The sequence below is a fragment of the Tachyglossus aculeatus genome, chromosome X1 (genome assembly GCF_015852505.1).
Source record: "Tachyglossus aculeatus isolate mTacAcu1 chromosome X1, mTacAcu1.pri, whole genome shotgun sequence".
NCBI classification, from domain to species: Eukaryota; Metazoa; Chordata; class Mammalia; order Monotremata; family Tachyglossidae; genus Tachyglossus; species Tachyglossus aculeatus.
The window spans coordinates 7,560,344-7,569,483 of NC_052101.1; the positions used below are offsets into that span (position 1 = coordinate 7,560,344).

General features: G+C 41.5%; 1 non-coding gene across 1 annotated transcript; it reads right to left on the minus strand.

Moving 5' to 3' along the window:
- Positions 1–5,547: 5,547 nt before the first annotated feature.
- LOC119920533 lies at positions 5,548–5,654 on the minus strand. Its single transcript, XR_005448273.1, has one exon. It is a non-coding gene; the product is annotated as a U6 spliceosomal RNA (small nuclear RNA).
- Between the last annotated feature and the right edge of the window lie 3,486 nt (positions 5,655–9,140).

The following is a 9,140-nucleotide window of genomic DNA, read 5'->3' on the forward strand; positions in this document are numbered from 1 at the left end:
CTGACATTGTGACATTGTGATGGTATCAAGCATGATCGTGTTGTGGGGAAGTCTTATAAGAGATCAGCACTCCTTTCAGCCCCACTGACAGGTCAAGATTAATCAGTTGATCAATAATATTTATCGAGTGCTTACTGTGTACAGAGCACTGTACTAATTGATTTGTCACAGAGCAATCAATCATTTAGTTGATCAGAAGTATATAATGAGCATCCACTGTATACAGAGAATTGTAGCTAGTGTTTCCCCTCTCCTCCCCTCTCCCCTCTGAGAGCGACATGGGGAAGCTGAGAAACAGAGAGGTTGAGTGACTGTCCCAAAGTCACACAGCATATCATTAACACAGCAGGGACTATAAAGTGAGCCTCTTAAACTGTCAGTGCTCTGTCCACTAGGCCTGTCAGAGAAAATATGGTTCTGAAATAAACAGGTATTTAAAAAGATCCTCATTGGAAAAAGCCATGTGCCGCTCCATTTATATTCAGTACAATAACATATAAATGGATAAATAATAAATTAATAATAATGATGAATTTATAAATTTATTTATAAATAAATAAATTCTCCATTCATATATTAAATTCAGAGACGTGGGAAATTTCTAGTACAAAGCCTGGCACGTTGTAAAAACTTAGCAAATACAAAAAAAAAGAAACTGAATCACGTGCCATAGCTTTACATGCAGTTAACGAACAGAATCTGGACACCCCAACTCTGATGGGATAATGTAACATCTGTTTTAAATAACATCTGTAATAATTTGGAAAATCAGAAGACTTCTCTAGAGGAGGCTGAAGTTGGGCTGAAGTTGGCCATCTAAATGTTCCATTTGTGTCTTTGAATTGAATGGAGTTGGCCCTCCAAGTAACAGCAAAAGTGAAAAATAATTTTTGCTGACAGCCTTCTCTTTTTCAAGGGAATTGAGGCTGAAGAACAATGGAGAAATGGAGAAATCACTGCTGGTGAAATTCATCCATCAGCGTGCATGTCGCTTGCCATACTGTCATTCATTCATGCATTCATCCGATCATATTTATTGAGCACTTACTCTGTGCAGAGCACTGTACTAAGCACTCGGGAGTCAATATAACAATGAACAGGCACATTCCAGGCCAACAATGAGCTTACAGTCTAGAGAGAGAGACAGACATTAATGTAAATCAATAAATTACAGATAAGGTTTGCAGCACCTGACTCTCCTTTCCCTTTTACCTCTTTGTCTCTTCTACCTTAAAGAAGCTCGAAGTCCAGAGTTGTGGAAAGATCACTCTCCTTTCAACATATAAAATATTTTGTTCTCATTTTATAATCAGGTTTATTTTCCAGGGATTGAAATTGGAGAAGGAATAGTAGGCTGGAAAGTCCTACTTGCCAAGGGAGAAAAATAATCTCTTGGAAAATGGACCTTATCCCAAATGGGTTTTAAAAACTCAGTCACATACGCTTAGACAGAAGACTAAATTCAGAGTCTAAGGGAAGAACTAGAAGCTAGAGCTAGAATTAGCAAGGGCTAATTTTCACCATTGCAGTCTTTTTTTTCCTGTAAACTCTGCTTTCTTGGTTCTGTTTAATGTTCAACACTATTCTTGCTGTCGTCAGTTTAACAAAGAACAGACAGTTCGGGGAGATCAGTGTGACAAACGAAAGCCCATGTTATTCTTGGATAAACGTGGGAGACATTCAGACTTTAAGAGCCATGTCGTAACAGGCTCCAAATGTTGGCTATAGCAGGATGTCAGGCAGGCTTATCAACCCTGCTATTCAATAATCCAGTATTTACCTTAACAATTAACAGGTGGTGTATATAGAGACATGTGATATCATTGATCAATAGATCACACTGTCAAATTATCCCATCTATAACAGTGCTTTGTGAATTCCAGTCGAACTTATCCCTCACACCAGAGAGAAAAGGCTGAAAGTAGCTTCTCACTCCTTGCCAAAAAAATTTTCATTTATTACATAGTGACCAGTGCACTATTTCTCCTTGTAAATATATGTGCCTAGAGATATCTCTATTGTCGAAGGGGAGTTCAGCCGTAATAGTTTGACGGAGTTCGAGTGAAGGCAGGGAATATTTCTACTGACTCTTTTCTACTGAACCATCCCTAGCACTTAGTACAATAAGCTCTCACTAAATGTGATTGATTGATTACTCATTCCAACTACTTAGCACAGGTGCTTTGAACACAGTAAGTACTCAATCAATAATATTAATGAATTGATTGAAGGATTATGCATATACTGTTTTCTATTGAAGGAGCTCAATAGTAGTAATAATAATAATATTTGCTAAGCACTTACTACGAGCCAGGCACTCTACTAAGCCCTGGGGTGGATACAAGCAAATCGAGTTGTACAGAGTTCCTGTCCCACGTGGGGCTCACAGTCTCAATCCCCACTTTGCAGATGAGGTAACTGAGGCCCGGAGAAGTAAAGTGACTTGCCCGAGGTCACACAGCAGACAAGTGATGGAGCTGGAATTAGAACCCAAGACCTTCTGACTCTCAGGCCCGTGCCCTTTCCATTAAGCCACACTGCTTCAGGTCTGAATTGTATTGTGCTTTCCCAAGTGTTTAGTATAGTGCTCTGCATTCAGTAAGAATTCAATAAATACATTGATTGACCACTGATTTACTGGACCAGTTGTAACTATGTGGCTTTGGATACTGTTTATTTTTCATTTCAGAAATTGGCTGGCAAGAATGCAGATTTGAATATAGGTTAGAACAGGATTCGGAAATCTAAGTCTCGTTCCATAACAATGGGGTTCCATTCTTGGAACTATTACTGATTCACAGAGAAAGAATTGTTGGACTTCTCCAAGCTATTGCTTTGTCCAGGGCTTGAAGTAGAGAATAAACAGGTTTTTTTTTAGTATTTGTTAAGCACTTACTATTATGTCAGGCACTGTACAAGCAGCGTGAGCAACGTGGCTCAGTGGAAAGAGCCCGGGCTTGGGAGTCAGAGGTCATGGGTTCTAATCCCGGCTCTGCCACATGTCTGCTGTGTGACCTTAGGCAAGTCACTTAACTTCTCTGGGCCTCAGTTACCTCATCTGTAAAATGGGGATTAAGACTGTGAGCCCCACATGGGACAACCTGATCACCTTGTATCCCCCCCAGTGCTTAGAACAGTGCTTTGCACATAGTAAGCACTTAACAAATGTCATCGTTATTATTACAAGCACTTGGGTAGATACAAGCTAATTAGGTTGGGTACCATCCCTGTCTCACATAGGGCTCACAGTCTTCACCCCCATTTTACAGATGAGGTACCTGAGGCCCAGAGAAATGAAATAGCCTGCCCATGGTCCCAGAGAAGACAAGTGGTGGAGCTGGGATTGGAACCCAGATCTTTCTGACTCTCAGGCCTGTGTTCTCTCCACTAGACCACACCGCTTTGATTTGGTTGGTTTGGATACCTTGATCGTTGGGAAAAAAGCAAATAAAATGTTTTATCCCCTAGCCTTCACTGTATTGCTCCTGAATGAAGGTGCTGCAGGATTTTCAGTCCTCTGTAAAGAAATGCATTAGGATTCATTCCTTCAATAGTATTTATTGAGCTCTTTCTGTGTGCAGGGCACTGTACTGTTTGGGAAAATACAATATAACAATAAACAGCCACATTCCCTGCCCACAATGAGCTTACAGTCTAGAGGGGGAGACAGACATTATTTCATCTCACACCACCTCCAGGACTGCATTTGCCCATGAGAAATATGATAAGATGGAGATTGCATTTTCTTCCTTATGTTGGTTTATGGCAGTCTGCTTTTCACAATACGCTCCCTGTTTCTAAAACCTCCATGAGAAATGATTACATTCATGGGCTCATTGCACTTCTGTTCAGCACTGAGCTGTACAGGTGTTTCCCTATCAGCATCTAGTAATAAAGGTCAGACACACAGCATGCTGATCAAATGAAAGCCTAAATTGGGCTATTGTGCATTCACTTGGCTGCAGCTTGAGTTCTGTTCTAAGTGACTGGCTCATTAAAACCCAAGGTTATCAATTCGGGGCACAAAATGGTGAGTTCGGACTAAGTACCTTAAGAATGCTAAGTCTCTAGAAAGCAGGATTCATTCAGTTGCTTTTATTGAGTGCTTACTGTGTGCAGAGCACTGTACTAAGCGCTTGAGAAAGTACAGTACAACAATGAACTGCCACATTCCCTGCCCACAACAAGCTTGCAGTCTAAAGGAGGGGGAGACAGACATCAATACAAATAAGCAGACATCAGTGCAAAAAAAAAGAAACTACAGATGTATATCTATATATAATACATATATATATAGTTTCTTTTTTTAATATATATATAAATGTATATATTAAGTGCTGGGGGGTGAGAAGGGGAGAAAGGGAGAAAGCCAGGGTGACACAGAAGGGAGTGGGAGATGAGGAAAAATGGGGCTTAGTCTGGGAAGGCCTCTTGGAGGGAATGTGCCTTCATATTCCATATTCATCTATTCATTCATTCATTCACTCATTCATTCATACTTTCTGTGTGCAGAGCACTGTACTAAGCGCTTAGTACTGGGCACTGGTCCTACCTTCCCTGAGGCATAAATCTGACCCCACAGAAAATTTGTTTATGAATTTCAATCGATCAGTTAATCATATCAGAAGCAGCATGGCTCAGTGGAAAGAGCACGGACTTCTTTTAGACTGTGCCCACAATTGGGTAGGGACTGTCTCTATATGTTGCCAACTTGTACTTCCCAAGTGCTTAGTACAGTGCTCTGCACACAGTAAGCACTCAATAAATACGATTGATTGATTTGGAGTCAGAGGTCATGGGTTCAAGTCCCAGCTCCGCCAACTGTCAGCTGTATGACTTTGGGAAAGTCACTTCACTTCTCTGTGCCTCAGTTACCTCATCTGTAAAATGGGGATTAAAACTGTGAGCCCCCCATGGGACAACCTGATCAGGTTGTCCTGATCACCTTGTAAGCTTCCCAGCGCTTAGAAGAGTGCTTTGCACATAGTAAGCACTTAACAAATACCATTATTATTATTATTATTATTATTACTATATCTATTGAACTGCTTACTGAGTGCAGAGCCCGGCTCTAAGCACTTGGGAGAGTACAGTATAACAGAGTCGGTAGACATATTCCCTCTCTACACGAGCTTACAGTCTAGCAGGGGGAGACAGGCATTAATATAAATCAATACATTATGGATATGTGCATAAGTGCTGTGGAGATGGGGGCTGGTAAGTAAAGGGAGCAAATCCAAGTTCAAGGGTTGCTGGAGGGAATGGGAGAGTAGTTGTAGTAGAAACAGCATCATATAATAATAATAATAACTGTGGTTTTGTTAAGCACTTAGTGTGTGCCAGTCACTGTGCTAAGCGCTGGGGTGGATGCAAGCAAATTGGGTTGGATATAGTCCCTGTCCCACATGGGGCTCACAGTCTAGAAGCGGGAGACACAACAAAACAAAACATGTGGACAGGTGTCGAGTTGTCAGAACAAATAGAATTAAAGTTAAATGCACATCATTAACAAAATAAATAGTAAATATGTACAAGTAAAATAAGTAGAAAAATATGGAACGCTTCACGAATTTGCATGTCATCCTTGCACAGGGGCCATCCTAATCTACTCCGTATCGGTCCATTTTTAGTACATGTGCTGCCGAAGCGAGCGCAGAGCACATAGTAAGCACTGAACAAATACCATAATTATTACCATTGAGTGGTGGAGCCGGGATTTGAACCCAGGTCCTTCTGACTCCTGGGCCCGTGCTCTATCCACTAGGCCACAGTACTTGTCTTTCAGTCTTGTGGGGGTGACTGTATGCTGGGGGGTCTTGGCAAATCTCACAGTCCCCAGGGATGGTCTGGGTTCTAGACTGGAATCAATCAATCAATCAATCAATCAATCGTATTTATTGAGCGCTTACTATGTGCAGAGCACTGTACTAAGTGCTTGGGAAGTACAAATTGGCAACACATAGAGACAGTCCCTACCCAACAGTGGGCTCACAGTCTAAAAGGGGGAGACAGAGAACAGAACCAAACATACCAACAAAATAAAATAAGAATCAGAGCACCCCATTGTTAACTGGTTGCTGGACTTCAGGATGGTTTCTACCAAGACCTATGGGGAACCCCATGTGTGATAGGGACTGTTTGTCAATCTAGCTAACATATCTACCCCAGAATTTAGAACAGTGGTTGACATGTAGTAAGCACATAACAAGTACTCTAATTATTATTAATTATTATTAGACATGAAAGCTAACGAGAACTCATTAAAGCACTAGATCTCACTTGATTTCAGTTACAGATAAAATGAGGCAAGTATTGAGCCAATCCTCTTTAAATCAATGTCAAGTAGACCATCTCAGCCTGTCCGAAAAGGTCACTGATGGTAACTGTTTCGGAGAAGCAGCATGGCGTTATGGCTAGAGCACTGGCCTGGGCATCAGAAGGTCATGGGTTCTAATCCGACTCTATCACTTGTCTGCTGTGTGGCCTTGGGCAAGTCACTTCACTTCTCTGGGACTCAGTTACCTTATCTACAAAATGGGGATTAAGACTGTGAGCCCTATAATAATAATAATAATAATAATAATAATCTAGAGAAGCAGCGTGGCTCAGTGGATAAGAGCCCGGGCTTTGGAGTCAGAGGTCATGGGTTCAAATCCCGGCTCTGCCAATTGTCAGCTGTGTGACTTTGGGCAAGTCACTTCACTTCTCTGTGCCTCAGTTCCGTCATCTGTAAAATGGGGATTAAGACTGTGAGCCCCCCGTGGGGCATCCTGATCACCTTGTATCCCCCCAGCTCTTAGAACAGTGCTTTGCACATAGTAAGTGCTAAATAAATACTATTATTATTATTATTGTTATTATTTGACCCTACTTGGAATTATTAAATCTACAATTACTCATGGTTACATATTGTTCTTGGGCTTTCTTAAACCTTTGCCCCCTTCCTTAATTTGATAAGCATACATACATAGGGAATACATACAATTCCAAACTGGGACTCTGTCTTCAGGATTCTGACACTTTAAAGTCACTTCATACCAAAGCGCATTTAGAAATTAAAGATCACACATTGCGCAGTAGATATACAATACTTTAAAGAGAATAAATACTAGATGCATTGGACCGAAATAATAAGCCCCCTTTTAAATAAAAAAATAACTTTAGTTAATAGTTCTTTAAATTTTGATTTAAAGATTACTCCCAAACCTGAATATACGTATGGACTGATTGATGGAATTCCTGAGCAGTGACATTATTAAGAGAATCTCTATCTTCAGAACTGTTTCACCCACAAGGAGAGCAGATTTTTCTCCAAAGGCTGTGATAGGAAAGAGAACCGGGGTGAAGGCGAAGGCGTCCTGCTTTTCTGAGACGTGAACATTTCGGTAAGGACCAGTGAGCACAGGAAAGGGGCAATTGGAATGCAGGTATCGTCGTCTTGAACTTTTCATCCCCGCTGATGACTAAATAGAGAGGTGAAAGAGAGGTTCTCTGTCAGGCAAGGGCGAAAAAGCAGAGCTGATGAAGTACAGAGTGAGCAAGTGAAACAGTCAAGAAAATCCGTAGTAATGCCAGCCACTGTGAGAACAGTTTTAATACAAATGAAAAGCACAATGCAATAAAAAGTCCTGGAGCAGCCTGATATCATAGTAATAATAATAACAATAATAATAATGGCATTTATTAAGTGCTTACTATGTGCAAAACACTGTTCTGAGCACTGGGGAGGTTACAAGGTGATCAGGTTGTCCCACAGGGGGCTCACAGTCTTAATCCTCGTTTTACAGATGAAGTAACTGAGGCACAGAGAAGTTAAGTGACTTTCCCAAAGTCACACAGCTGACAAGTGTGACTTTGAAGGGAAGTGTGTGACTTCCCTTCGAAGCCCTACTGAGAGCTCACCTCCTCCAGGAGGCCTTCCCAGACTGAGCTCCCTCCTTCCTCTCCCCCTCCTCCCCCTCCCCATCCCCCCCGCCTTACCTCCTTCCCCTCCCCACAGCACCTGTATATATGTATATATGTTTGTACAGATTTATTACTCTATTTATCTATTTTATTTGTACCTATTTATTCTATTTATTTTATTTTGTTAATATGTTTTGTCTTGTTGTTTGTCTCCCCCTTCTAGACTGTGAGCCTGCTGTTGGGTAGGGACCATCTCTATATGTTGCCAACTTGTACTTCCCAAGCACTTAGTACAGTGCTCTGCACACAGCAAGCACTCAATAAATACGATTGAATGAATGAATGAAAGTGGCGGAGTCAGGATTTGAACCCATGACATCTGACTCCAAAGCCCAGGCTCTTTCCACTGAGCCACGCTGCTTCTACATAGTTAGTAGAGACGTTTCCCCCCCACAGGAGCTTAAAATCTAGGGGAGGAGTTTACACTCTAGAGGATACAAGATAATCAAGTTGGACACAGTCCCTATCCGATGTGAAACTCAGAGTCTAAATAAGAGGGAGGACAGGTACTGAATTCCTATTTTACAGATTAGGCAACTGAGGCACAGAGAAGTGACTCCCTTCAAGGCCCTACTGAGAGCTCACCTCCTCCAGGAGGCCTTCCCAGACTGAGCCCCTTCCTTCCTCTCCCCCTCGTCCCCCTCTCCATTCCCCACATCTTACATCCTTCCCTTCCCCACAGCACCTGTGTATATGTATATATGTTTGTACATATTTATTACTGTACTTATTTATTTATTTATTTTACTTGTGCATATCTATTCTATTTATTTTATTTTGTTAGTACGTTTTGTTTTGTTCTCTGTCTCCCCCTTTTAGACTGTGAGCCCACTATTGGGTAGGGACTGTCTCTATATGTTGCCAACTTGTACTTCCCAAGCCCTTAGTACAGTGCTCTGCACACAGTAAACGCTCAATAAATATGATTGATTGATTGATTGATTGACTTGCACAAGACCACCCAACAGGCAAATGACAGACCTAGGATTTGAACCCAGGTCTTCAGACTCCGAGGCCCATGCTTTTTCCACTAGGCCATGGATATTCATATTTTCTTACTGCACTTCTGATTCCATCTTTATCCTCTATTTTGTCCTCCTACCTGTAATACATTTCAGTGACTGCATCCCCCTACTAGAATGTAAACTCCTTGAAGGTGGAGGTTATAGCTGCTA